Here is a 27,714-nt window from a genome sequence, read left to right as displayed (position 1 = left end):
CATTTTACAATGTTATTGTTGACTATAGATCCTAGCTTGCATTGATTGTACTTTTTCCTGTATACCATCTTTTCAGCACCTCAGCAACTCTTTCTTGCCAGGCACTGTGCTATATACTAGAGGTATGAAGATTAATGAGACAGTGGTTCTGCCCTCAAGGAGCTTACAGCCTAATGGGGAATTCATTTACACACATATCTAAGTAAACAAATAACTGCAGGATAGTGGGTTAACTGTGATAATAAAGGTACATAATGTATAGAGAAGATCTAGGGTAAATCTTTTCTGGAAAGGCTGATTTCTGAGCCAGGTCTCAAAGTTATGAGTACAAGCAGTCAAGAAAAGGAACTAACAGTGGAGAACCACAGATAATTTGGTTTGGGTGTAACATGGGCATCTCAGGAGATGAAGTGAGTAGTGTTAAGAGCTAAGGCCAAAGAATTACACAGGAGGCAAATGATGAAGCACTTTGAATGTCAAGCTTCGGAGCTTGGACTTTTATTTTATTATACTACATTATGATTTACTCACAATATGTGCTATATGATGGTATGGTGCACAGAAATGAATGTTATGGTATATGCCTGGCATATATTAAGCACTAATTGGATATCTGATGACTTCGCGAAGGCTCTGACATGTCTCTTGCCCTCAGATTTTTGGCAGGAGAGGCTGGACTATAGGCTGAGACCCCTGACATCCTTCCCCTCCAAGCTCTTTCTATCACACACAAGCAAAAAGTGACGAATGAAAGGTGGACTGTTGGGACGTCTGCATAGGTATGCATAACAGCTAAATAACAATGTTATTTATGTTCCATAAATTATCTTAATCCCTCCATCACCTTACACTTTAATTCAATCTATTGTAATATCTCTGCAAAAGGACAGTAACTTTTATAATGTTAGTCAACAAGATGTGGAATTCACTCTACAGAAATCTTATTTTCAACTTTCATTAACTATGTCCGTTTCACAAAGTAAGGCACACATATCATGGATACGCAGAGGTAGGCTAAAAATTCTCAGAGCTCTTCATTTCCCCAAGCTATGCCTATTAACACATATTACCAAAAAACAAATGGATGGGCAGATAGAAAGAGTGATATAGACAGTGAGACCAAATTTAACACATCACTTATTCAATAAAATTGAACAAATATTATTTAAGAAGGGTGAAAAAATAAAAGAAAACTCAATGTTCTCTCCAGAAATTTTCCTTAACCAGACGGAATTTCTCTTTCACTTATAAAAGAAAAAAAAAAAAGGAACTTTTTATTTTAAAAGGAATATGTACTAATGGTAAAACATTCAAACATTAAAGAAGTTTTCAAGGGAAAAAGTAAAAGTCTTTTTCTAATCTCTATCCCATCTCTTTGATGCGCTCTTCAGAGTTAGCCTCTGTACATTCTTCCAGAAATTAATTTTCTGTGCATTACAGGAGTATAGGTATCACCTTTTCATTTTTATATAAAGGTATTATGTTATACACACTGTTCTGCAATTTACTTTCTCAATTAATTTTATATACATGATATAATTCCATATCATTGTATAGAATTCTACATACTTCTTTCACTGTTTTTCCTTACTTTCTTTCAGAATTTATTTTTTGTTTTACTTTTTTTTATTAGTTACACCATGCTGAAATATACAAGATTGATTACATATCTTTCTGTTCTTGTGTAAATTTCTCCATTGGATGGATTCCTAAAAGAGAAATTTCTAGATTAATTGCATTTGAATATATACATTTGAATTTTTCACAGACTGCCAAATTTCCTCTAAAAGACTTACAAAAATATATACTTCCACCAATAGTGTATGTTTTTCCACTTGCCAGTCAATGTATTTCGTTATCAAGTTTCAAATTTTTGGCAATTTGAGAGGTATAAAATGGTATCTTATTGTATTTTAGCTTGTATTTATTGAATTAACAGTGAGTTTGGTTATTCTTATTATTTGGGGGGAGTGTGTGTGACATTCACATTTCTTTTTCTGTGAACTACCAATTCTTGTTCTTTGCCCACTCTCTTATGGATGTTTTTTCCCCTATAGATTTGTAGGAGCTCTTTATACGTAAAAAGAATTAGTACTTATATATCATATGCTGTTCATATTAATTTTTTTATTCATTAGTGTTCTAGTTTGCTAGCTGCCAGAATGCAACACACCAGAGACGGATTGGCTTTTAATAAAAGGGGATTTATTTTGTTGGTTCTTCAGAGGAAAGGCAGCTAACTTTCCACTGAGGTTCTTTCTTACGTGGAAGGCACAGGATGGTCTCTGCTGGTCTTCTCTCCAGGCCCCTGGGTTCCAACAACTTTCCCCGGGGTGATTTCTTTCTCCATCTCCAAGGGCCCGGGCTGAGCTGCAAGTGCTGAGATGAGGAATGCCAAGCTGCTAGGCTGTGCTACGTTGCGATTTCTCATTTAAGCACCAGCCAATTAAGTCAAATGTCACTCATTGCAGCAGACACGCCTCCTAGCCGACTGCAGATGTAATTGGCAACAGATGAGGTTCACATACCGTTGGCTTATGTCTGCAGCAACAAGATTAGGTATGCTCACCTGGCCAAGTTGACAACTGAATCTAACTAACACAAGTAGTTTTTGTTTTTAAGTAGTCACATTTATGGATCTTTTCTTTATCACTTCTGGATTTTATGTCGTACTTAGAAAAATCCTTCTCTCAACATCATTTATTGAATATTTTTCCTAATGATCTGAAATTCTTCTTTTATCATAAACTAAATTTGTTTGTACATTGGTCCCTTTCTTGAATGTGTATGTATTTCCATTGACTATTTCTGCACTATACAAACTGTTTTAATTAGTATAGCTTTATAATACATTTTAAAGTCTAAAGAAAGTAATTGCCTTTCATCACTCTATTCTCACGCTTATTTTTCCAGATGATCTATACTGAGGTGCCAATAAAAAGCTTAACTGTATGTTCTGTTTGTTCAGATTAACAATGGCTGGTAAGATAATTTAATGATTCTTAATTGCCAGCACAACTTTTATTATTGTTTTTATTTCCAATATTACAGTGTAAACAACATTGCCAATAGTGACATTTTTATTCATATCTATTTTTCCTGGTTTGTTCATATGTATTACAAACTCTCCCTCTGCTCCCCCAAAATAAACCTTCTACCGAAAAACTTCTTGACAATATCTCATTGTTAACTCAGTCATCATTCAGAATGCTAGAAAATGCATAAAAGCAGGCAGTACCTACTGAAAGCTTGAAAAACTATGCCTGTGCTCACTGTGGATAGAGAAAGCTTAGTCATCATGCTTCTTATTCCATAATCCCAATAAATTTAGGGTCTACGAATCAACTTTTATTCACTATCTTCTCCTCCAAACCAGGTACCTCCCATCTAAATATCTAGTTCTAGATAGAAATTGTTAGCCCCAGAAAAACAGAGATTTACCAAAAGCACTAAGGTCACATTTGGAATCTTGGTAACTGTAGTCTTTGTGACCCAATTCTAATATATATGTGGTTTATCATAGGCTACATCCTTCGTCTACCCATGCTCCCCCTTCTTGAAGTTCACAGGCATTTTGAAGGCCTCTTAAGACATCTATAAGTCACAGATAAAGTGCAAAAACAAACCCCAGAAAGTTCAGAAATTTCAACCAGAAGGAAATGACCAATGTCTTATTGGCAAGTTCTGTCCTTCCTTATCTTCAGCCTTCCCTCTCCCTAGCCACCCAAGATGGCACTATGTCTGAAGGTTTAAAGTTAGAGATCACCTCTATAGGATTGGTCAACAGAATTTCTCAGTCAGCCTCCCAACTTCTCTCAACTCATTTTGAAGCTCAAGTGAGGACTATTTTAACCATGGTTCACGAAGTTGGGAAAATAAGAACTGAAAGGCTCTCTCATGAAACAGAGCAAGTAGCTATGACTGGTTTATGCGACCATGATCACAGTTTCGAAGATTTCACCAGTTGGCTTGTGAAGTCATGCACTCTTCAGTGGATGACCATTTGTTCAATGCCCTAGATAGAATTCTTGAATTGAGCTACAGAGAGACTAAATGATCTCTGAGGGAGGCAAAGGTGGGGTCTGTAAGTTAGGGGAAGATTCCCCAAGGAGGTGGCAACTGAGCATTCTGAATCTAAGATGGGATTCAAATAGGCATAAAAGGGAGAGGGGGACTTCTGGGTCAAGATGGTGGCTTAACAACATGCACATTTTAGTTTGTCCTCCAGAACAACTACTAAATAACCAGAAACAGTACAGAACAGCTCCTGGGGCCACGTCAGTGACCAGACACACAGCATATCCCAGTCTGGACCAGCTGGATCGGCTGCGAGCAACCCCCAGAACCGTAGTTCCCAAAGCTGCGGCGGCAAGCGCCCCTCCCCCACAGGCCGCTTCCCAGAGGGGAAAGGAAAGGACTTTACCAGCAGCAGGGACTGGGCACAATCAAATGCCAATTGTGGAACTAATTAACAAATTCTGACTACTAAAAATAGGCCCCCAGCTTAGGGGAACCTGATGAAAGCAAGCGGAGGTTGCTCATTTTTGCCCCGGCGCCAAGGGGGCAGGACTGACAGAAAAAGGGGGAAAAAAAAGAAGGAAACAGGTTTTTGTGACTGTGTATCTACAAAGGCTTGACTGCCTCTGGATACAGCGGCAGAACTTTTCAGGCTGCAACTGCCCCAGGCATAGGCAGAACTGAGCTCTTTTGGGGGCTTATCTGGAGCCTGTGCCTTCCCCAGGGAGGGGTGAAGCCCCACCCAGGTGGAATCCCTCCATCAAGGAATTCAGACACCAGGGCTTGGTAATTTGAAGCCATTAAAACCAGCCTACAACCTCCCCTCTGTCTCCACCACACATCCAGCAGGGAGAGTCTGCCAAAGTTAAAGGTACCGTATCATCTTATGCTGGTGGGACTTGCAGTCAGACAAGCGCCACATACTGGGCAGGATAAGAAAAACAGAGTCCAGAGACTTCACAGGAAAGTCTTTCAACCTGCTGGGTCTCACCCTCAGGGAAAACCGACGCAGGTGACTCTTTCCTCCTGATAGGAGGCCGGTTTGGTCTGGGAAAATCTGGCTGGGGTCTAAATATCTAAGTAGACCCTCCTAAGTGTGTGTGGGGACGGAAAGGCACCACACAAGAAGGGCAAGAAACAAGAAAACAAGAACTGAAAAATTCTCCTCTGTTAAACAAAACTTAAGCTAAAGGTCCAGATAAAGCTGAACAGAATGTCAAAGAACAGATAGACAACAAATTCATCCAGCAAGAAAACCCTAAATAAAAGAAGTGGAAACAATTTCCAGAATAAACTAATTATGGTAATTAAATGCCTAGACACCAGCAAAAAATAACAAATCACACTAGGAAAATTGAAGATATGGCCCAGTCAAAGGAACAAACCAACAATTCAAATGACATACAGGAGCTGAAACAATTAATTCAGAATGTACGAACAGACATGGAAAACCTCATCAAAAACCAAATCAATGAGTTGAGGGAGGATATAAAGAAGGCAAGGAAGCAACAAAAAGAAGAAACTGAAAGTCTGAAAAAACAAATCACAGAACTTATGGGAATGAAAGACACAGTAGAAGAGATGAAAAAAACAATGGAAACCTACAATGGTAGATTTCGAGAGACAGAACATAGGATTTCTGAACTGGAGGATGGAACATCTGAAATCCGACAAGAAACAGAAACTATAGGAAAAAAAATGGAAAAATATGAGCAGGGACTCAGGGAATTGAAAAACAATATGAAGCACATGAATATATGTGTTGTGGGTGTCCCAGAAAGAGAAGAGAAGGGAAAAGGAGGAGAAAAACTAATGGAGGAAATTATCACTGAAAATTTCCCAACTCTTCTGAAAGATTTAAAATTACAGATCCAAGAAGTGCAGCATACCCCAAAGAGAATAGATCCAAATAGACATACTCCAAGACATTTAATAATCAGAATGTCAGAGGTCAAAGAGAAAGAGAGGATCTTGAAAGCAGCAAGAGAAAAGCAATCCATCACATACAACAGAAGCCCAATAAGACTATGCACAGATCTCTCAGCAGAAACCATGGAGGCAAGAAAACAGTGGGATGATATATTTAAACTATTAAAAGAGAAAAACTGCCAACCAAGAATTCTATATCCAGCAAAATTGTCCTTCAAAAATGAGGGAGAAATTAAAACATTTTCAGACAAAAAAAATCACTGAGAGAATTTGTGACCAAGAGACCAGCTCTGCAAGAAATACTAAAGGGAACACTAGAGACAGATACGAAGACAGAAGAGAGAGGTGTGGAGAAGAGTGTAGAAAGGAAGACTATGAGTAAAGGTAAAAAGGAGGAAAATTAGATATGACATAAAATCCAGAAGGCAAAATAGTAGAAGAAAGTACTACCCATGCAGTAATAACACTGAATGTTAATGGATTAAACTCTCCAATCAAAAGACATAGTCTGGCAGAGTGGATTAAAAAACAGGACCGATCTATATGCTGTCTCTACTCAAAGGACATGAGGCCAAGGACACAAATGGACATTTACACACCAATGTTTATAGCAGCATTATTAACAATTACCAAGAGATGGAAACAGCCAAAATGTCCATCAACAGACAGTTGACTAAACAAACTGTGACATTTACATAAGATGGAATATTATGCAGCTGTAAGACAGAATAAATTTATGAAGTATGTAACAACATGAATGGACCTTAAGAACATTTTATGCTGAGTGTGATTAGCCAGAAACAAAAGGACAAATACTGTATGGTCTCACTGATATGAACTGACATTAGTGAATAAACTTGGAATATTTCCTTGGTAACAGAGACCATCAGGAGATAGAAATAGGGTAAGATATTGGGTAATTGGAGCTGAAGGGATACAGATTGTGCAACAGGACTGAATATAAAAACTCAGAAATGGACAGCACAATATTACCTAACTGTAATACAATTATGTTAAAACACTGAATGAAACTGCATATGAGAATGATAGAGGGAGGAGGGCTGGGGCATAAATGAAACCACAAAGAAAGATAGATGATAAAGATTGAGATGGTGTAATCTAGGAACGCCTAGAGTGTATAATGATAGTGACTAAATGTACAAATTTAAAAATGTTTTTGCATGAGGAAGAACAAAAGAATGCCATTACTGCAGTGTGCTGAAAATAGATGGTACTTAATATTTTAAAATTTCAACTAATGTGTGAGACTAAAGCAAAAAATGTTTATTTGGTACAAATCTATACTTTGACTAGTGCATCTCTTAATATAACTTATGTAGATAGTTGATTGAACACCTTAAGTACATGGAACTTTGTATAGGACATGAGATTTTGTTGGTTTGTCCAGGTGATGCCCTGATGAATCCCAGAGTGATTTGATCAGTGAGTGGAAAAGTATTTGCAAAGTGCCCTTCGGGGAATGGTGAGAACGGGGGAAAACTCAACTTCCCCAAGTTGAATTCTTGATATTCTCACAAGCAGTGTGGACAACCAAAGCTATAGGCTGAGCCCCCAGTCTTGGGGTTTGTTCATATGAAACTTAACCCCACAGGGGATAGATCAAGCCTACTTAAAATTAAGCCTAAGAGTCACCCCAAGAGAACCTCTTTTGTTGCTCAGATGTGGCCTCTCTCTCCAGCCAACACAGCAAGCAGACTCACCACCCCTGTCTACGTGGGACATGACTACCAGGGGTGTGGATCTTCCTGGCAGTGTGGGACAGAAATCCCAGAATGAGCTGAGATTCAGCATCAAAGGATTGAGAAAAACTCTAGAATGGGCTGAGACCCAGCATCAAGGGATTGAGAAAACCTTCTCAACCAAAAGGGGGAAGAGTGAAATGAGACAAAGTGTCAATGGCTGAGAGATTCCAAACAGAGTCGAGAGGTTATCCTGGAGGTTATTCTTATGCATTAAGTAGATACCACCTTGTTATCCAAGATGTAATGGAGAGACTGGAGGGAACTTCCTGAAAATGTAGAGCTGTGTTCCAGTAGCCATGTTTCTTGATGATGATTGTACAATGATATAGCTTTCACAGTGTGACTGTGTGATTGTGAAAACCTTGTGTCTGATGCTCCTTTTATCTACCTTGTCAACAGATGAGAGGAACATATAGAATAAAAATAAATATAGGGGGAACAAATGTTAAAATAGATTTAGTTTGAAATGCTAGTGATCAAGAAAAGGCATCAGTAAGGGGTATGGCCTGTAAAATTTTTTTTTTCTGTTTGTTATACTTTTCTGTTGTCTTTTTATTTCTTTTTCTGAATTGATGCTAATGTTCTGGGAAATGATCGTGATGATGAATATACAACTACGTGATGATATTGTGAATTGCTGAGTGTATGTGTTGGGAATGTTTGTGTTTCTTGTAATTTTTTTTAATTAATAAAAAATTTTTAAAAAAAGGGAGGGGGTGGGAAGAACAGAAAACAGCATTGCAGGTAGAGGGAAGAGTATAAATGAAAGCATGGAAATGTGAGATACCATAAAGGGAGCTAGAAATAAGTCAGTAACATGTTTCTGAAGTATTAAAATGCAAGGAAAGGAGTAGGGAATAACTGGGTTCTCGGGGTCTTGTATGCCATGGTCAGAAGCTTGGGTTTTATTCTGTAAATGTTGGGTCTTTTTTTTTTTTTTTCCTTTTTTTTAAAACACTTTTTTTATTGTGAAATATAGCATATATACAAAAAAAAGCAATAATTTTCAAAGTATACTCCAACAAGTAGCTAAAGAACAGGTTTCATAGTTTGGTATGGGTTACCATTCCATAGTTTCAGGTTTTTCCTTCTAGCTGCTACAAAACACTGGAAGCTAAGAGAAATATCAATATAGTGATTCAGCAGTCATACTCATTTGTTGAATCTTTATTTTCTCTGTTACAACTCCTCCCTCTCCTTTGATCCTCCTCCTACTCTATAAGGATCTTCAGGCTATGCCCTTTCTAACTTTTTCATGTCATCCTAATATAGGATAGGTGGTTGAAATTAGTTGATATTCTTGGAGAGCCTGGCCCCTCTGTGTTTCAGGGTGTATATAGTCTAGGACCCCTCTAGAGATAATAGGTTTCAGGAAAGTAAACTTAGTGCATGAAACTTGTATAGAGTCTCAGTTAGAGACCTAGGTATTCTTTAGGATTAATAGGCTTGATATTGGTTGGGGTTTGGCAAACCATGGCAATTAGCAATATCTAGTTGAAGCTCACTTAAAAGTAACCTCCAGAATATCCTCTTTACTCTATTTGAACTCTCTTAGCCACCAATATCTAGTTTTGTTTATCTTTATTTCCCGTCTTTTGATCCAGAAGGCATTATTGATCCCACAGTGCCAGGGCCAGGCTCATCCCTGGGAATCATGTCTCATTTGCCAAGGAGACTTTTAACCTCTAAATACCATCTCACCCAATGAGAGGAAGGTAATGATTTTCCTTGCAGAATTGGACTTAGAGAGCGAGAGAGGTCATATCTGAGCAACTAAACAGGTTCCAGGAAGCAACTCTAAGGCATAACTATAGGTAGTGTTAGCTTCTCAACTACAAAAATAAATTTCATAAAGGCAAGCCTCAAAATCAAGAGCTTGGCCTATTTTCTTGGGAGTATTAGAAGGGTTTTAAGCAGATGAATGACATATGGTATCTCGGATAGTCCCATATGTAAAAATGATAATGATGACCCTGCTAAAAACAATATGAAGCAATTTTGAAATTAGCCTAGTTAATGAATGCTGATGAGATTCTTATCATTTATATGCTAGAGTATTATCATACCTGTTCTAATATTGACAAAAGGAAATCCCTACTTAATTTCTTAAATAGGATTATGACATACTTAGGTTTATGTATTAGAAAGATCAGCCTAGCAGCATTGTGGGGAGCAGTTTTAATGATACTGAGATGGGGAACAAGGACATGAATTAAAGGGTTATTAGAACTGTCTAGGCATATGATACAGGGGCTTGAACTACAGCAATCGGGATAGAGATCTTTGGAAGACAATATTAGCTGGATTTTCTCAAAGAGACATAATACAATGTGACAGCCATGAAAATGCGCCGTTTAGAAAGAATCACAAATGACTGACAACCCCAGCTTCTGTGCTCTGAAATCCATCACTGCTTCATGCTGAAGTTGTGCTTCTCACAGATTGCTTCATGAGTAAGCACAGAAGGGAAACTAAGGGGAACACTAAGGGACAGTAAGGAGTCCTGAGGATCATGGAACTCCTCTGACAGATAACTTTACCTCTAAGATGTCATAAGGTATGATAATACTCTAGCATATCAATGATAAGAATCTCATCAGCATTCATTAACTAGGCTAATTTCAAAATTGCTTCATATTGTTTTTAGCAGGGTCATCATTATCATCTTAGTTAGCCTTGCTAACTTTTCTTAGACCTACAATGAAGTGGAAGACTCTTCTGTCTGATTGAATTAATGAGGTTAAAAGAATTTAGCACAGTATTTGGCACATAATAAGTGCTTGATAAATGCTAGACATGTAGGAAGATGAAGAAAAAAAGCTAAGTTAAGTTTCTGTTAAGTTAGAAAAAAAGTTAAGTTAGGTTTCTGGCTACTTACAATATCTAGAGTAATCCCAAATATTCCACTCAACTTAATTCTCCTTTTGCATGCAACAGCTATCCTTTTGAGGTAAAAACAACAACAATAAAAATCATTAGGAGGGCGGGCCGCGGTGGCTCAGCGGGCAAAGTGCTTGCCTGCTATGCCGGAGGACCTCGGTTCGATTCCCGGCCCCAGCCCATGTAACAAAAACGGAAAAACAAAATACAATAAAACAAGAAAAAATGTTTAAAAGATGTTTCCCTTTCTTCCTTCCTTCCTTCCTTCTCTCTGTCTTTCCTTTAAAAAAAAAAAAAAAAAAAAAATCATTAGGAAATTCTCCCTCTTTCCTTCCCACTCACAAATTTCTTCTTATTTGGCCAGCTTTCATGGTCAGTGGAAGATAAACTATTAACTTATGAATCCAAATGGATTGCAATAAAGAGTCCTCTGGACTCTGGAGTTTAGAGGGTGGCTTCTTACCATATTATCCCAGTCACACCCACTCCCTGTAGGAGACAAGCTCTAACAATATTCTTCTCCCTGGGGAATGCATAAGAAAGAAGAAAAGTGATCCAGCTTCCTCGAGATCTGAAAAAGTAGGTGGAGGAATTCCAAATTAAATGCTTTTCATAAATAGAATTTTATTTAGAACAATTTAGCTATTAATAGGGGAGATAGCGAGCACACTGTAAAATACATAACAGCAGATGATCTTTTTCCCATATACAATGTAAGACAGATCCAAAATTCAAATCATAGACTGGAATATTGAGTTAAAACTAGCAAAATGGAAAGGAAAGGGAAAATGTAAACAATTTCTGAACAAAATTTTAAAAAATTTATTGTATAAACCTGAGTTGGGGAAAATCAAGGTTGGTAATAGTTTATATGAAAAATATCATGGGTTTTAGTCTAACCACTAGCTCCATGAGAGAGCTAACAATCAACTTTGGCTTGTAAAGAAATGAGTGTCATCTTAATCTGTATAGTAATGGGAAACCTCAGCTTCTTTTTCTACAAAATTATGGCTAGAATAGAAGATTTCTAAGTCCCATCCAGCTCTCATATTTTATGAATATATGGCTGTAATTTTGATGTTCTAAACTTGAATTCCTGCATTCTCAGAAAGTGATGTAGAAAAGATGCATATGCTTGCTAAAACAGATAATCCATTTCTTTGGTTAATTTTATAGTTTGAAATATCTCCTGGGGTGGGTGGGGATGTAGTATCTTTTTGTGTGCTGAATTGACTCACAGATACCTTTCAAACGAATGTAGTAATGGAACAAACTTGCATACATCTATTTTGTACCATGTTGAGCTTCACACAAAACTCTTTTTCTTGAGGTAGAAGGCTTGAGCAACCAGTTTTCCTTGAAGTTTGCCTGATAAATATGTTTACAATGAGCTAAACTGTCATTCATCTATCTTGCCAGAGTCTTAGAGGGTCCCTGCTAAGCAGATGAGCTGCCTATTGACAATGGCAATTATGGATTTCAGGGGCAGGGACCAAAGTCGACATGAGGCAGTGACAGAAAGGACTAGGCTCAGCTGTGTGAGGGCTGAGGGCATGTCTGAGGTTTAGCCACAGTATAATAGGCAGTCTGTGATGGTTTTGTGGGTAATCAGCGAGATTTCCCCCTCCATCACTGCTGTTATTATTCTTTTCTAGACCTCTAATCTGGCATTTCAAACATCTTTTGAGAAAAAGATGGCAGTAAAAGGAGACTAGATTCTGGGGAAAGCAAAGTTTCAATATAAATAGAATTCCAAATATTTCAACTAAGATCTGTTTATCTCAAAGAGAATTACAGAGTAGATCAGAGGCCTGCAATTTCCTTCTTGTTCTGCAATTAACCAGGTGTATACCCTTGGGCAAGACACTCAACAACCCTCAGCCCCTATTTCTACACTTGTAAAATGAGGAAGAACTCCACCCTGCTACTTCTAAGTGTCGGTGAGCCTCTTTGGATTGTCCTGGGTTGTGGAGGGCCCCTTACCTAGAACCATGTTACACATTGGGTAAGGAAGGAACTGGATGTAGACTTGGAGATGATCTCTGTCAAGACAGTTACAGGAAGGACCCTAGAACTTGAAAAGGGATCTTCTAAAGGTCAGTAAGCAAGAACTGAAGTCGTAGGACTCTCAGGTTCCTGTCTCAGGTAATCCCTCCCAGGTGTTGACTGAGTTACTCTATTCTATGTCTCATTTTCTTAATTCTGTCAGTCAGAAGAGGTCATAGAGGGTGGGGCTTTGACCATTGTCTCATGCTCCCAGTGCTCTGGAGAGAGGGCAGAGGGAGGAGAAAGTCCAGAAGGGGAGTTTGCTCTGCAAATTGACCACAATTGACTACCCTGTTCTCTTTCCGGATTGGAAGGGACATTTGAGCCAGGTAGCTAAAGCATCCATGGCTTTATAAATACCTCCACCCCCTCTACACTGCTCCACCAACTTGGCAAAGAAATCAAGATCTTTATCAAAAAGAGGTAAGTCCAAGAGTTGTTTAAATTAGATGGGCTGGGCTGGCCACAGTGGTTCAGTGGCAGAGTTCTCTCCTGCCATGCCAGAGACTTGGATTCCATTCCCATTGCCTGTACATGCAAAAAAAAAAAAATTAGCTGGGCTTTTGGAGATTTTTGTGGGATCCATAGACATTTAAGTTTTCAGAGGAGAAGGCCCTTTTTCATAACTTCAATACTCCCCTATGCTGATGTCGCCCTTCCTGCTAGGGAAGTTCCTAATTGTTCAAGACTATAGGGTCCATGCAGTTCAGCTGGATTGGTTCCTGCAATAGGTGAACACCTCAAAATACAAGAAGAAAGGCAGGAAATTGTTCAGTGATTATTTCTCCTCGATACTGGGTGAGATCTCATTTGCTGCTGTGTCCCTTCAATTTTTATCTATGCCCCAGTCCTGACCACTTACTTGTCTTGGCCTATGGCTTGCCCTTTTGCCTGATCTCTTTCATTCTGCTGCATTTTTGTTCTCTGCTGACTCCCAGCTTATTCTATTAAAAACTTATCTTTCCTGGGGTTTGACCCTTCTGTGGTCCTTGCTGAGCTTATTTATCAGATATAAATGACAGCTTCTGCTCTCTACCCAAGCTCCAATCCCACACCCGATGACCTCCTAGTCATTTCCTCTGAAATGTGCCAGTTGTTGTTCTGCCAAGCAGATTGCAACATATCAAAAAACAACCATCATTTTATGCCCCAAACCAGCAGCCCTTTAACTTCTCAGTGCCTGTGAGTAGTTCATTAAGTCATTCAGACACAGAAGCAACACACTTTGAATCTTCTCTTTCATCATCCTCAGCCATTAGTCCCAAGAAAGATGATATATTCCTTCAAATATTGATCATTGGTTCTGTCTTTCTATCCCCCACTATTTCTATTTCTAGGTTCTTACCACTTCTAGTGTCAAAAGCCATATCTAGACCTATCTTCATTTATCAAGTCACATCTCTGTTCAAAACCCTAAAGTTCTTCTCTGTCACAAGCAGATAGGCTTCTTGCTCTTATCAGGCTATCATGGGCTCCCCTAATTTGATCCCATCCTAGACATCCGTGCTGCCAGCCAGCTGTAGTTACTGTAAATTGTAACGGACTTAAACTTTGTGGACCTGTTTCCAAATCCCAGCTCTGTGCTTAGAGGCAATTCACAGACTCTTAGAGCCTTGGATCCCCATTTGTAAAATGGGGATAATAATAACTGCATCATAGAGACTTTACAAGGATTTAATGAAATAATATGTATGGAGGCAGTTTAGCCTTGTGCTCAGAACCCAGGCTAATAGCTGAGTCCCTTGGTTCAAATCCAGGCTTTTCCACTAAGTAAATGTGTGATATGGAGCAATCTACTGAACTTCTCTAGGCTTTGTCTTTTTCATCTGGAAATGGAATATAACAGTGCATACCTCACAGGTCTATAGTGATGACTAAATGAGATTCTGTATGTATGGTGCTTAATACAGCACCTGGCACGTTGTAAGCTCTAATAAGTATAAGGTATAATTATTATTACCTGGTTAGGGACCTAGAAAAAAATATTTGTTAAATTTGTTGATGAATTAACTTTATCCATATGATCTGATTTCCTAAGAATTCTTGCTATGCACATTTGGACACCACCTTTTCTCGAGACAGGCCGACAACCTCAGCTTTCCATGAATGGACCTTCTACTTTTCTTGCCTCTGGTTCTGATAGTCCACTTTTCTAGAATATCATGATTTCTCCTTTCTGCTTATGCAAATACTTCCTATTCTTTAGGGTCTATCCTAAACCTTAGCTCTATGAAACTTTTCCTCCTTCTGTTTTTATTGATTTCTCACTTTTCTCAATCAATTACTTCTTTTTCAAATATTTTTATTGTAAACTTTAAACATACAAATATTCTTGTCATACATTCTATACATGGTATACAATCAATGGCTCACAATATCATCACATAGTTGTGTATTCCTCACCGTGATCATTTTTTTTAACATTTGCATCTCTCCAGCAAAAGAAGAAAAAAGAAAAAACTCATACATACCATACCCCTTACCCCTTCCTCTCATTGACCACCAGTATTTCAATCTACTCAGTGTATTTTAACCTTTGTTCCCCCTATTATTTGTCTATTTTTTATCCATATTTTTTACTTATCTGTCATTACTGTAAATAAAAGAAGCATCAGACATTAGGCTTTCACAATCACACAGTCACATTGTAAAAGCTATTATCATTATGCAATCATCTTCAAGAAATATGGCTACTGGAACACAGCTCTACAGTTTCAGGTACTTCCCTCTAGCCACTCTAATATACCATAAACTAAAAAGGGAATATCTATATAATGCATAAGGATTACCTTCAGAATAATCTCTCTACTCTGTTTGAAATCTCTCAGCCACTGACATTTTATTTCGTCTCATTTCTCTCTTCCTCCTTTTGGTTAAGTAGGTTTTCTCAATCCCTTGATGCCAAATACTAGCTCATCCCAGGATTTCTGTCCCACACTGCCGGGAGGTTTACACCCCTGGGAGTCATGTCCCACGTAGTGGGGGAGGGCAATGAGTTCACTTGCCGTGTAGGCTTAGAGAGAGAGGCCACATCTGAACAACAAAAGAGATTCTCTGGGCATAGCTCTTAGGTCTAATTTTAAGTAGGTTTAGCCTATCCTTTGCAGGGATAAGTTTCACAGGGGCAAATTCCAAGATCAAGGGCTCAACGAATTGATTTCGTTGTCTGCACAGTGAATTGATTACTCTTGATTTAGCACTTGATACTATTATTCTCTCAGATATACATAGCTATTATTTCCTGTGTATTCATCTTGTGTCATTAACTAGTTTGGAAAATATTCCTCAGACCAGCATTGCCTCTGAACACATAGTGAATATATAGTGAATAATTATTTACTAGTCCACCTTATCCTCTCATATAATCTCATATCATCTTTATTCCCAGATTATGTTTTAGATAGAATCTGGGGAAAGGATTGTATATTTAGTTGTCTGAGAATTGGAGGGATTTAGAATTTTGGAAAAAAATTGCAGATCTAGAGTTTGTTATTAAGCTAGTAACCTGTGAGAGTGGGCAGATGCAGGGGGCTGTAGGATAAAGAGTTCTTGCTGCATAGGACAAAGCCTCTGGCTTCTGGCCAATGTGTTGGAGAAGTGCTTAAGCACAGTAGCCCCGCAGCAAGGGACTGGAGGTCAACCATTGCTAACACAGACAGGAAAGTGGTCCGATTCAAACCTGGTTCTTGCTGTGACAGGCTTTGCCTTTAACTGGTTTCTCAAGCTTTTTACACCTTTACACAACAGTTGCCCTGTTGAGAAACTGGTTTTGCATGAAACTTCCCAGGGCTTGAAGCAAGTATCCATGACGGTGTTTGCATACCATTGAAGTTTTACCCCTCCCATATGTGCCAATAAAGATGAAGTGGCATTCAGATGACGTGTTATGAAGGACATCACTACAGCCTCCAAAGTTGAGAGTGTTTGAACTATGTGAAAGGGCCATACCAGAATTTCACAATTACGGGAAAGGCCAAGAAAGACCAGCCCCGAGTGCAAGGTGAAAAACAATGTCTTTGCCCCAGTTCTCACGAAGCCTTCTCTGGGAATTACAGCCTACATTGACCTCCCATTTTTCTGAACTCCTATAGTACTTATTGTCTGGACTCCACAGTTCAGTCTTAAGTTATGAGTTGTCTTTTAAAGATTGTTTTACAATGTTAGTTGTGTTTCCTCAGCTAGTGGTAAGTTTCCTGAAAACTATGTTTTATACTTTAGACTATGTCTTATACTTCTTCTTGTCCCCTATCGAGTCTCCCAATACAATTTAACTCAGTGTTGGGCACAATAAAATTCTCAACAATAATTGTCAGTGGATTTGTTTTTGGAAATGCATGTTAAAAAAAAAATGGCCCCACAAAGGGGAATAAGACCAGCAGCTTGCTTAAAGTGGTGGGTGCTGGGGAGGCCCATCATCATTTGCGGTGTTGTCAGCAGTAGCAGCCTCCTTTTGTAGTCTGGGAGAGTAACTCTTCTGCTTGGGAGAGAAAGATGTTCCAGTACTAAGCCCCTTTCTCTAAGTCCTCTTTCCCTTTCCAGTCATGAAAGCCATCCAGTAAGAGCTACAAGGGGCGCTGAAGATTGTTGGATTCAACTCCCTTATTTTCTAGCTGAGGCAACTTGGGGCTCAGGGAAGAGCAGCATAGGGTTGTGGAGGGAGTAAGCCTAGGCTTTAGAGACAGGCAGAACTGGACTTGAATCACAGTACTGCCACTTTTTAGCTACATGCTAGTGGAAAATCACTAATCAATTCAGAGCCTCAATTTCCTCGTCTTTAAAGTAAGGATATCAATATCTATCTACTAGGCTTGTGGAATTAAGTGAGATAATGTATGTAAACACAGCACTTGGCAATAATAGATGTTCAATACTTGTTGGTTCTGTTTCCCTTCCTTCTCTTGAGTGTCCTAACCAAAGTCATAAAGCAATTTAGTGCTAGACACTCCTGTTTTTCTAGCTTATGTTCTTTCAGTTACATACTAAGGTTAGTTTCCTATGGGTTAGAAAATGAACAACAGTCATTAAAAATTTTTAATGTGGAAATTCCTCAGATTTATTTTGAGTACATTTATATATTTCTGAGATAAAAGAACTTAAAGATGGGAATACTGAATTTCACAATGAAATTCAAAGGTACTTAGGTTCTACCCAATTCCAACTAAAGATTTTGAGCCCTTGCTACTCCTAAAATAGTAATCATGGCCTTTTACCCTTTAAAAAAACAAAGATTTCAATCTGTGATATTTTACATGCTTTGCCTTGCAACTTGATATTTTTCACCTGTCTCTCTTAAGACATACTCTGTTGTCCATTAATCATCAATCAGAACTAAAATGAAAACACTGGTGTTGAAGTTCTGTTAAAGAAATAAGTATATAGATAACAATCATGTTAGGCTTGTAGGGTGTGATTTAGTTTCAGAAATGAAATGGACATCATATCATTTATATAAATGAATGGTTAGCAATAAACTTTTCTTTCTCAGGCTGGAGAGAATTTACTGGCATTGGTATTTCTTTAAAAATGTTTAGTTAATGTTCATTCTGCTTGACTGCAGATACATCTTTTAAGCATGTGGCAGAATTAGGATTGGATTGGAAGAAAAATCTTGTCATGAAAGGCCTCCTAATTGTGATTACTGCAGTTATGAAATTGTGATTGATGGTTCACTGTTTGGTAAATCAGTTGGGCCCTCTAAGGCAGAGGGTTAAAGCAAGGGTAAACTGCCCTGGAGTTCTCTTCATGGAGGCTGTGGCAGGCAGAATAATGGCCCCCCAAAGACGTCCAGATCCTAATCCCTGCAATTTGTGAATATGCTGGGTTACATGGAAAGGAGGGATTAAAGTTACAGATGGAATTAAGGTTGCAAATCAACAACAAACTTTAAGATAGGAAGATTATTATGGATTATCCAGGTGGGCCCAATAAGGATCTTAACAGGGGAAGAGGGAGGAAGAAGAGAACCAGAGAGACAGTGTTGTGAGAATTTGTTGCTGGCTTTGATGATAGAAGAAGAGGGCCATGAGCCAAGGAATGTGGGCAGCCTCTAGAAACTGGCAAGGGCAAGAAAACAGATTCTGTCCTAGAGCTTCCAGAAAGAAACACAGCCCAATTGACACCTTGATTTTAGCCCAGTGAGACCCATAGTTTTGAACTTCTAAACTACAGGACAGTAAGATAATTAATTTGTGTTGTTTTAAGCCACTAAGTTTGTGGCAATTTGTTTACAGCAGCAATAGTAAACTAGTAGAGTTTCTCTCCAAACAAAGGCTGACAGACTATATTGTCCCAAAATGTTGCCTGGTATTTTGGGATTTCACACTATGGGTAACAAGATCCCAAAAGGACTGTGACACAGAGAGAGGCTGAAGAACACAGACATGGGGGCAAAGCCATTGGCAGTTAGTAGAAATTCTTCTCATCCTTAGCACCATAAGGGATGGAGAAGAAATACAACCATAACTCATAACCTCAAGGAGAGAGAGGATTAATGGCTCTATTTGGTGTTTATCACATCCTGAAAAAAAATTTTTTTTAAGTAGGCAGGTGGTGGGGTCTGATGTTTGTGAAACACCGGCTAGGTAGCTGGGTAGAAAATTGGTGGAGGGGGGTCAGAGGCATGGAAGGGAGCTGGCGGGCAAGTATGAGGAGGACTGACTGAAGGCAAGATGAAGAAGGGTGGAGAGAGAGAAGAGAGTGAAATAAGACCCTAGGGGTATGATTAACAGTGTTAGTAGCAGCATGAGAGTGAGGACAGTCCATTCTGGCAGGAGTGATGGTGGTGGGGTGGGGTAGGGTGGAGCTGGGGGACTGGGGGTGGTGGAGAGGAGAACGTGGGGGATGCTGCTGACTGAGATGAGACTTGCAGGAACAGTAGGTTGGGGGTGGCAGGAGACGGCAGAATAGTCTTGGCTTTGGGTGGTCCGCAGCTCACGCGCCTGTAGACATCTGGGGTCTGGGTGGTGGCACGTGGAGTATCTTCACATACACCAAGGGTTTTACCTAAACAGTCTCATTTAGAATTCCTATCAACCTTATGAAGTAGAAAATTTTTTTCAAATAACATATATACAAAGCAAAGAAAGAAAAAAGTAATAGTTTTCAAAGCACTCTTCAACAAGTAGTTACAGGGCAGATCCCAGAGTTTGTCATGGGTTACCATACCATTCCCTCAGATTTTTCCTTTTAGTTGCTCCAGAATATAGGAGACTAGAAGGAATGAATATTTTTTTATCATCATAATTGACTTTTTTTCTTGTTTGTGAAAAATACCATATATAAAAAGCAATAAACTTCAAAGCACAGCACAACAATTAATGGTAGAACAGATTCAGAGTTTGGTATGGGTTATAATTCCACAATTTTAGGTTTTTACTTCTAGCTGCTCTAAGATACTGGGGACTAAAAGAAATATCAAGTTAATGATTCAGCAGTCATATTTGTTTGTTACACCCTACCTTCTCTGTATAATTCAACCATCACATTTGATCTTTCTATCCCACTTTTTAGGGGTATTTGGGCCATGGCCATTTTAACTTTTTCATGTTGGAAGAGGCTGTAAATAATATGGGGTAGGGAGAAGGAACTAGCTGATGTTCTGGAGAGGCTGGGCCCTCTAGGTTTAAGGACTTACGTGGTTCAGGGACCCATCTGGAGGTTGTAGGTTTCTGAAAAGTTACCCTAGTGTTTGGAACCTTTGTAGAATCTTATACATTGCCCTAAGTGTTCTTTAGGATTGGCTGGAATGGTTTTGGGGGGGGTGAAGTAGAAAATTTTATTACTTCACTTTGTAAATAAGAAAAGTAAGTTTTAGAGAGTTAATTTGTCTGAGACCAGACAATTAATAGGTGGGACAGTTGGGATTTCAACAGATCTGTCTGGTTCCAAAGTCTAGGAACTTCAGCACATTGGTATCTGTCCTTCTTGAAGAGCCATTCAGCTAGAAAATCAGCACAACATTGTTCTAGTTTGCTATCTACCGGAATGTAATTTACCAGAGAATGAGCTTTTAAAAAGGGGAATTTAATAAGTTGCTAGTTTACAGTTCTATGGCCAAGAAAATGTCCCAATTAAAGCAAATCTATAGAAATGTCCAATCTAAGGCATCTAGGGAAAGATACTTTGGTTCAAGAAGGTCAATGAATTTCAGGGTTTCTCTTTCAAGTGAGAAGGCACATGGTGAACACAGTCAGGGATTCTCTCTCATCTGGAAAGGCACATGGTGAACAAGGGGTCATCTGCTAGCTTCTCTCCTGGCTTCCTGTTTCAATGAAGCTCCTCGGGAGGCATTTTCCTTCTTTATCTCCAAAGGTTGCTGGCTGGTAGACTCTCTGCTTCTAGTGGCTGTGTCATTCTCTGCTTTCTCAGAAATCTCTCTCATTTGCCAAAATGTTTCCTCTTTTAAAGGATTCCAGTAAACTAATCAAGACCCACCCAAATGGGAGGAGACACGCCTCCACCTAATCCAGTTTAACAACCACTCTTGATTAAATCACATCTCCAGGGAGATGATCTAATTACAGTTTCAAACATACAATACTGAATAGGGATTAGAAGAAACGGCTGCCTTTACAAAATGGGATTAGGATTAAAACATGGCTTTTCTAGGGTACGTACACCATTTCAAACCAGCACAAACATAGATATTGTTCATTAGTTCAGGTAATTTCTTGAAGTTAAGTGGAGCTGAGGGCAGTTGGGCAGATAATATTTCACAGTGGATATCCATTTTCTAAAAATCTGCTTCTCATTAATATGAAGTGTTAATAGAATGTTACTATCATCAAAAACATCACTGGCCAATAGTAAATTCTTGCTGAACATTTTAAATTGATTGCCCACCCTGAACCTAAATTTGACATGTCTAAACATAGCTCGGTCTTGCTCACTCTCCCCCATCAGACCTCCATCCTGACATTCCTATTTAAGAATTTCATTATTAATTTAGTCATTCAGGTTAAATATCTATGAAAACAATAACAGCTAACATTTACTAAGAATTCATTCCAACTGTTATGCTAAGTATTTTAGAAATCATCCATTTAATCCTCCCAAAAACTCTATGAGGAAGGTATGATTATTGCCACCATTTTATTGATTAGGAAATCGAGGCTTATGTAAATTGCCAAAGGTGGCACCTTAACATCATCTTTCATTACTCATTTTCACCCTGCATAGCTAATGAATAACCAGGTTCTATCAATTCTCTGTACTATTTCTTTTTTTGTCTATTTTTGAAAAAATGTATTTATTAAACATTCCAACATACAAACACAAACATTCATACCATATGATCATTCCATTCTACATATATAATCGGTAACTCACAATATCATCACATAGTTGTACATTCATCATCATGATCATTTCTTAGAATGTTTGCATCAATTCAGAAAAAGAAATAAAAAAGAAAACAGAAAAAAATTCATACATACCATAATCCTTACCCCTCCCTTTCACTGATCACTAGCATTTCGATCTACTAAATTTATTTTAACATTTGTTCCCCCTATTATTTATTTATTTTTAATCCATATGTTTTACTCATCTGCCCATAAGGTAGATAAAAGGAGCATCGGACACAAGGTTTTCACAATCACACAGTCACACTGTGAAAGCTATATCATTATACAATCGTCTTCAAGAAACATGGCTACTGGAACACAGCTCTACATTTTCAGGCAGTTCCCTCCAACCTCTCTGTTACAACTTAACTAAAAAGGTAATATCTATATTATGTGGAAGAATAACGTCCAGGATAACCTCTTGACTTTGGAATCTCTCAGACATTGACACTTTATTTTGTCTCATTTCTCAATTCCCCCTTTTGGTTGAGAAGGTTTTCTCAATCCCTCGATGCTGAGTCCCTCTGTACTATTTCTTGCATCTGTTGCTTTCTTTCCATGTCCATTGCCACTGGACTGGTCTTGCCCCATTTTGATTTACGCTTGAGTTGCTGACATAGTCCTATATGGTCTCCTTTGTTCCATAATCTCCTGCCTTATATTTTTCTAATATGCTTTGGTCAGACTGAACCCCCTAAAACCCCACTTTTATGCCATCCATTTCCAGGTTCAAATCTTTAAAGTGGAGAAGGTACACCCAAACATTCCTAGACGTTATCCTTGGATTAGTGTGATGATAGAAAATTTAAATAGTTTCATTATATAAGTGTAAGAGGAAAAATGTTACAACTATATGCTGATACTATAGGGCATGATGCATAATAAAGATAAGCAATTATTTTACCTTATAAAAGTGGAGGTCAAATGTTCTCATGCCAGCACTGGGGAGTTCTCACTGGTCATCAGACCATCTCAAATATGCAACTCCATATTTTAGAGGCAAATCTTTGCATACAAAGAAGAGTTATATAAAAGTATTTAGTGTTTTCCATGTATTTATAAATGTTATTATTAAAATAATAAATGTACATCATAAAAAAAACAATCAAAATACCACAAAAGGATATAATGATTAAAAAATGTATTACTCTCCTAAGGTAACCATTAATAAGGTGATTTGTTGTTTTCTTCTTCATACTCTTCTGTAACTTGCAGACTTTCTACAATGAACACATATTGTTTTATAATGGAAAATAAGGCCAATAAAGCTTAATCAAAGAAAGAACAAAACTTTCCATCATTTCCTGCTACTTACAGCATAAAGTCTAAAATCTTTTGCTGATGCCCTATGTAATCTGGCCCCAAAGAGCTTTCCAGATTGTTATATACCATTAAATACAGGTGTGACTGTGGCGCAGTGGCAGAATTTTCGTCTGCCATGCCAGAGACCCAGCTTCAATTCTTAGTGCCTGCCCATACAAAAAACAAAACAAAACAAAACAAAACAGTCAATTGATTTCTATTAAATACAAATGTTCTGCTTGAGTTAAACTATTTTAAACCTTTTTCCTGCAGTTTCTGACTGTGCTTTTTTTCTCTTCCTGGAATAAAAGTCCCCTCTCTCTTTTTTAAATTAAAATTAATTAATTAATTAATTTACTTTTGCATAGGCAGGCACCGGGAATCGAATCGGGGTCTCTGGCACGGCAGGTGAGAACTCTGCCACTGCGCCATCACCCGTCCCCCTTCCCCCATTCTCTTTTAATTTCCCAGTTCAATCTTTTGTTCAAGATCTAAGTCAGTTCTACATACAGCCATTCCCAGAAAAGACAGAGTCAGTATTTAGTGAGTATTTACTACATACATGCTATGCACTGTACTTGGTATTTTTCTCGGTACTTCATTCAAACTTCACATCAACTGTGGTTTGCATTAGTTATCTTCATTTTAGAGATGAGGAAATGAAGTTTCCCTCAAGCCACATAGGTAGTATGTGGCAGAGCTGGAATTTATAGCTGGCTGACTCTTCTGCCCCAGCTCAATCAGCTCTCATTTTTCTTAACTTTTGTGGCTTATATCTGAAAGTTAAATTTGACTAATCATCACAGAAGTGCATTTTAAGATAGTGGATTGCTTATGATGTTATTTTGAACTATGTGTACTTTATATTTTTATTTATCTTCTCAACAAAAAGTCTGTGAGGGAAAACTTGGGTTTAAGTCCTAGCATGCTGTTTAGTAGCCATGTGTCTTCTAGCAAACTCCTTAACCTTTGCTAGCCTTGATTTCTGAACTGTAAAACAGGAGAGATAAAGGTTATAAGAATTAAAAGCCCAGTATATACCTTGTACAAAAGAGTTGCTAGTTATACCTTTGATTTGACATTCTATGACATTAGTTCATTTCAAAAATTTCTAGTGTCTTTATAGTGTTGGTTTGAGATATTCCTAAAACTCAGCAACTTAAGAATAGATCTTTTTCTTTAAGACATTAAAAAAATTGACATACACAAATTTAAAAAGTACTTTGTAATCAAAATAGTATTTTGCTATTTGGTCAGAATATCCCGTCTTGCTATTTAACCAACATTGAACAAGAGGTTCAGTTACTGGTTAAAGACGGTTCCTCAAGGTAAATGTCTACATTTAGAAACATGAAGGTTGCTACTGAATGTTGTCATTGTTAGTCTGAAAGCCACTGCAAATTTTAAAACTGTGCACACTGAAACCTATGTTTACTCAGCAAATGGAAAAAACATTTTGAAATTACTGGCCTTCAAAAACAGACAACCATTTTTTAAAAAGACATATTTTCTGTATCAAAACAAAAGGACATCACTATTATCCAATTCTTTTCCTCTAGGGTCATTTGAGATGACACAAAATTCACTTAAACTTCTGGGTCACAATTTTTTTGTTGTTGCAGCATCTTTATTACTATTTTCCATTTTTTTTATCCCAGTATAGACATTTTCTTAAAGATGCTTTTTCTTAAAGATTACATTTAATTTGATTCTGAAATCTGAAAGTTTTTATAATACTTGTGATAATTAGAGGCAGAATTAAAAATGTATCTATCATCCTCTCTCCCATCTAAATTTGCTGAAAGCTCTTTTATAGTAAGTTTGTCTATGTCTACAAAAATCTTGCTTGGATTTTGATAGCAATTGCATTAAGTCTGCAGAACAATTTTGGGAAATTGTCATTTTCACTATAATGGGTTTTCCAATCCATTGTACATGGAAGTTCCTCTAAGTATTTAGGTCTTCTTTAATTTCTTTCATTTTGCAATTTTCAGCCTATAGATCCTGTACATGCTTTGATTGATTTATATCTAAATATTTCATATTCTTTAGAGCAATTTTAAGTGGTATAGTGTTTTTCATTTTTATTTCATTGTTGTATATATACAAATTATGTTTGTACTCTTAGTAGAACAAGGAGAAATGGACTGTTTAGTGAAATAAACATGTTCAATGGTTTCTCCGTAACATGCTGTACTATTAAGACATTTATCCTAACAATCAAGTACCCCATAATGTGCCTCTACATCTCTTAAGTTTAACCTCATACCTAATTGTTAAACACAAATGTCTACTATAGCTAAATGGACTACTCATCCCTCAACTGAATACACCTTATTTATTCCACCTCCATGTCTTTGCTAATGCCATTTTCCTTCTAGAATAATCCCTCCACTGACCCCTTTACCCCAAATTAAATCTTAACTATCCTTCAAGATGAGGTCAAAGCTCTTCATAAGTAGACTTTCCCTGACAATTCCAACCTACAGGGCTTCTTTTCTCCTCTGAGCTCTTTTAACCAATATCGGAAGCCACTCAATCATTAATTATTAATTAATTATTTCCCTAAGAAGGAGGGAGGTTCCTATAATAGCTGTCATAAAGCCATTTACATAGTAAGTACTCAAATTTAATTTTTGAATGAATGAAGAAAGGGAAGAAAGATTTCCAGACATCATTTAAAGTAAGGCTATAGAGCAACAGATGTAAAGGATACTCCATAAATTCTCTTGGATCTTTCATCTAAACAAGAGCCATGCTCTTTACCTCTAGTACAGAATTCTTTATCTTTTCCCTTCTTCCTAAACATCCCAGCCCTCCAACTAAGTGGATTCGAGATGCAGATCCTTTACAACTAGTAGATTTTTTACAGGTTTACTTGCAGAGCACAGGTAATACCAAGAAGCTGCAGTAACATCTCCTGGCCACCAGAGGACAAGTCTTGGAGGTCAACCGCAGATGCTGAAAGCGAGCTCTGCCTCTGCGGCCTTCAGGCTTCTCTTACTGCCTGAAGTACCTGGCTGTTTCCCCATCTCCAACTGGCGTCCTATTCCTCGATTCAAAGATGGGCCAGAAGTTCCCAAGAGTTTTACCCCATAATACTAACCATAATACTATGATTGCCAGCAATAGCAAATGCACTTCAATAGCAACCTTTAAAGGTATAAAAGAAGTAACAGAGATGTCTTATTCTTCCAACCCACTTAAATCAGCTTCTCAGTTCTTTCACCAATTAAAAAAAAGTCGCTTAGGCAGTGTCCACCTGGATATCCCACAACAAAGATGCCCTTAGGGACCAGTCTCCCTAATTCAGTACACTGCTAACGGAATGCTTTAAGAACTGGATTATTTCTGCACCTAAATTCTGGCTCATGGAACAGTTCACTGCCTACAGGATGCTTTTCAGTCATTAATCACATCTTTGTTATATGATATCCACGTGAATACTTCTTGTGGAAGTACTTCATGCTCAAATGCTCAAAGAAAGAACATTGGAATAAAGCTCCGATTGTCCTATTTAGCGATTCTGAGTCCCGGTTTGTCATCACCTCTGGACAAACCAGGGTGCGTAATGTAGTCTCAAAACAAAGCTATTTTAATAAGTTCAAATAAAAAAAAGCGCATGAGGTGTGTGGCGTTAAATCAACAAGGTCTTGCACCTTTCAAGAGGCTGCAACCACCGATCGCAAGATATTACTGTGATACAGATGTAAAAAACATTTTTAGAAAGCATTTTAAGATGCTATTCTCATCATATTTATACTTTAGGAACGTATGTGTGAGGGCTTTCAACGACAGCTGAATACTTGGTTACAGTCATTTAAGAAAATGCTTGATTTTCTTAAAGTACCTGTAATTTCTCTTTTTACGGAGACAGCAGAGCCCTGCATTTTGGATTCATTAGACTTTTTAAAGAGCGATTGTAATTCTCTCAAATCACTGTTTGCTTTTCCCTTCGTTGGTAAGGCAGCTGGAAACAGCCCAAGCAAAAGGAAAGGGCTTCGCATCTTCTCGTGGGGGAAACCCTTAAATACCTGTTCGGGCTCTGCGAGGGAAAGGCGCGAGGCCCCAAGCCGAGACGCGGGCGGAGAGCTGGGGGGCGCGCGGGCGCGGAAGAAGGAGGCCGAGGGCCGCCTCCTCTGGCAGCCCCGGCTCCTCCCAGCGGCGCCTGCGAAACCTGCCTCCGAGTCGCCGAACTGTGCAAGAGAACGTGACCTGACCCCTCCCCGAGCTGCCGAAATGAGACGCGGAGTCGCGCTCCAGGATCAGCGACCGCGGCATGGGCGCGCGCGCAGCCCCGCCCGGCGCCCACCGCCCACCGCCTTGCCCTCGCCTGTCTCCTCCTTTCCCCCGGGCTCCGCTGAGTTCATTCACTGGGATTGGTTTCAAATGACGCCATCTCTTTATTTTTAAACCAATGACCTCATCCGCGC

At 38.4% G+C, this 27,714-nt stretch overlaps 1 long non-coding RNA gene across 1 annotated transcript; it reads right to left on the bottom strand.

Annotated features, from left to right (window-relative positions):
- Positions 1-11,202: 11,202 nt before the first annotated feature.
- Positions 11,203-27,582, bottom strand: LOC143691524 (uncharacterized). Its single transcript, XR_013179551.1, has 3 exons — positions 27,316-27,582; positions 22,884-22,984; positions 11,203-13,163 (listed from the first exon to the last, which is right to left on the bottom strand). It is a non-coding gene; the product is annotated as an uncharacterized LOC143691524 (long non-coding RNA).
- Between the last annotated feature and the right edge of the window lie 132 nt (positions 27,583-27,714).

This window comes from Tamandua tetradactyla, chromosome 7 (assembly GCF_023851605.1).
Source record: "Tamandua tetradactyla isolate mTamTet1 chromosome 7, mTamTet1.pri, whole genome shotgun sequence".
Lineage (NCBI taxonomy): Eukaryota > Metazoa > Chordata > Mammalia > Pilosa > Myrmecophagidae > Tamandua > Tamandua tetradactyla.
The sequence above is the reverse complement of the archived record's forward strand: the minus strand, read 5'-3'. Positions and strand labels throughout refer to the sequence as shown.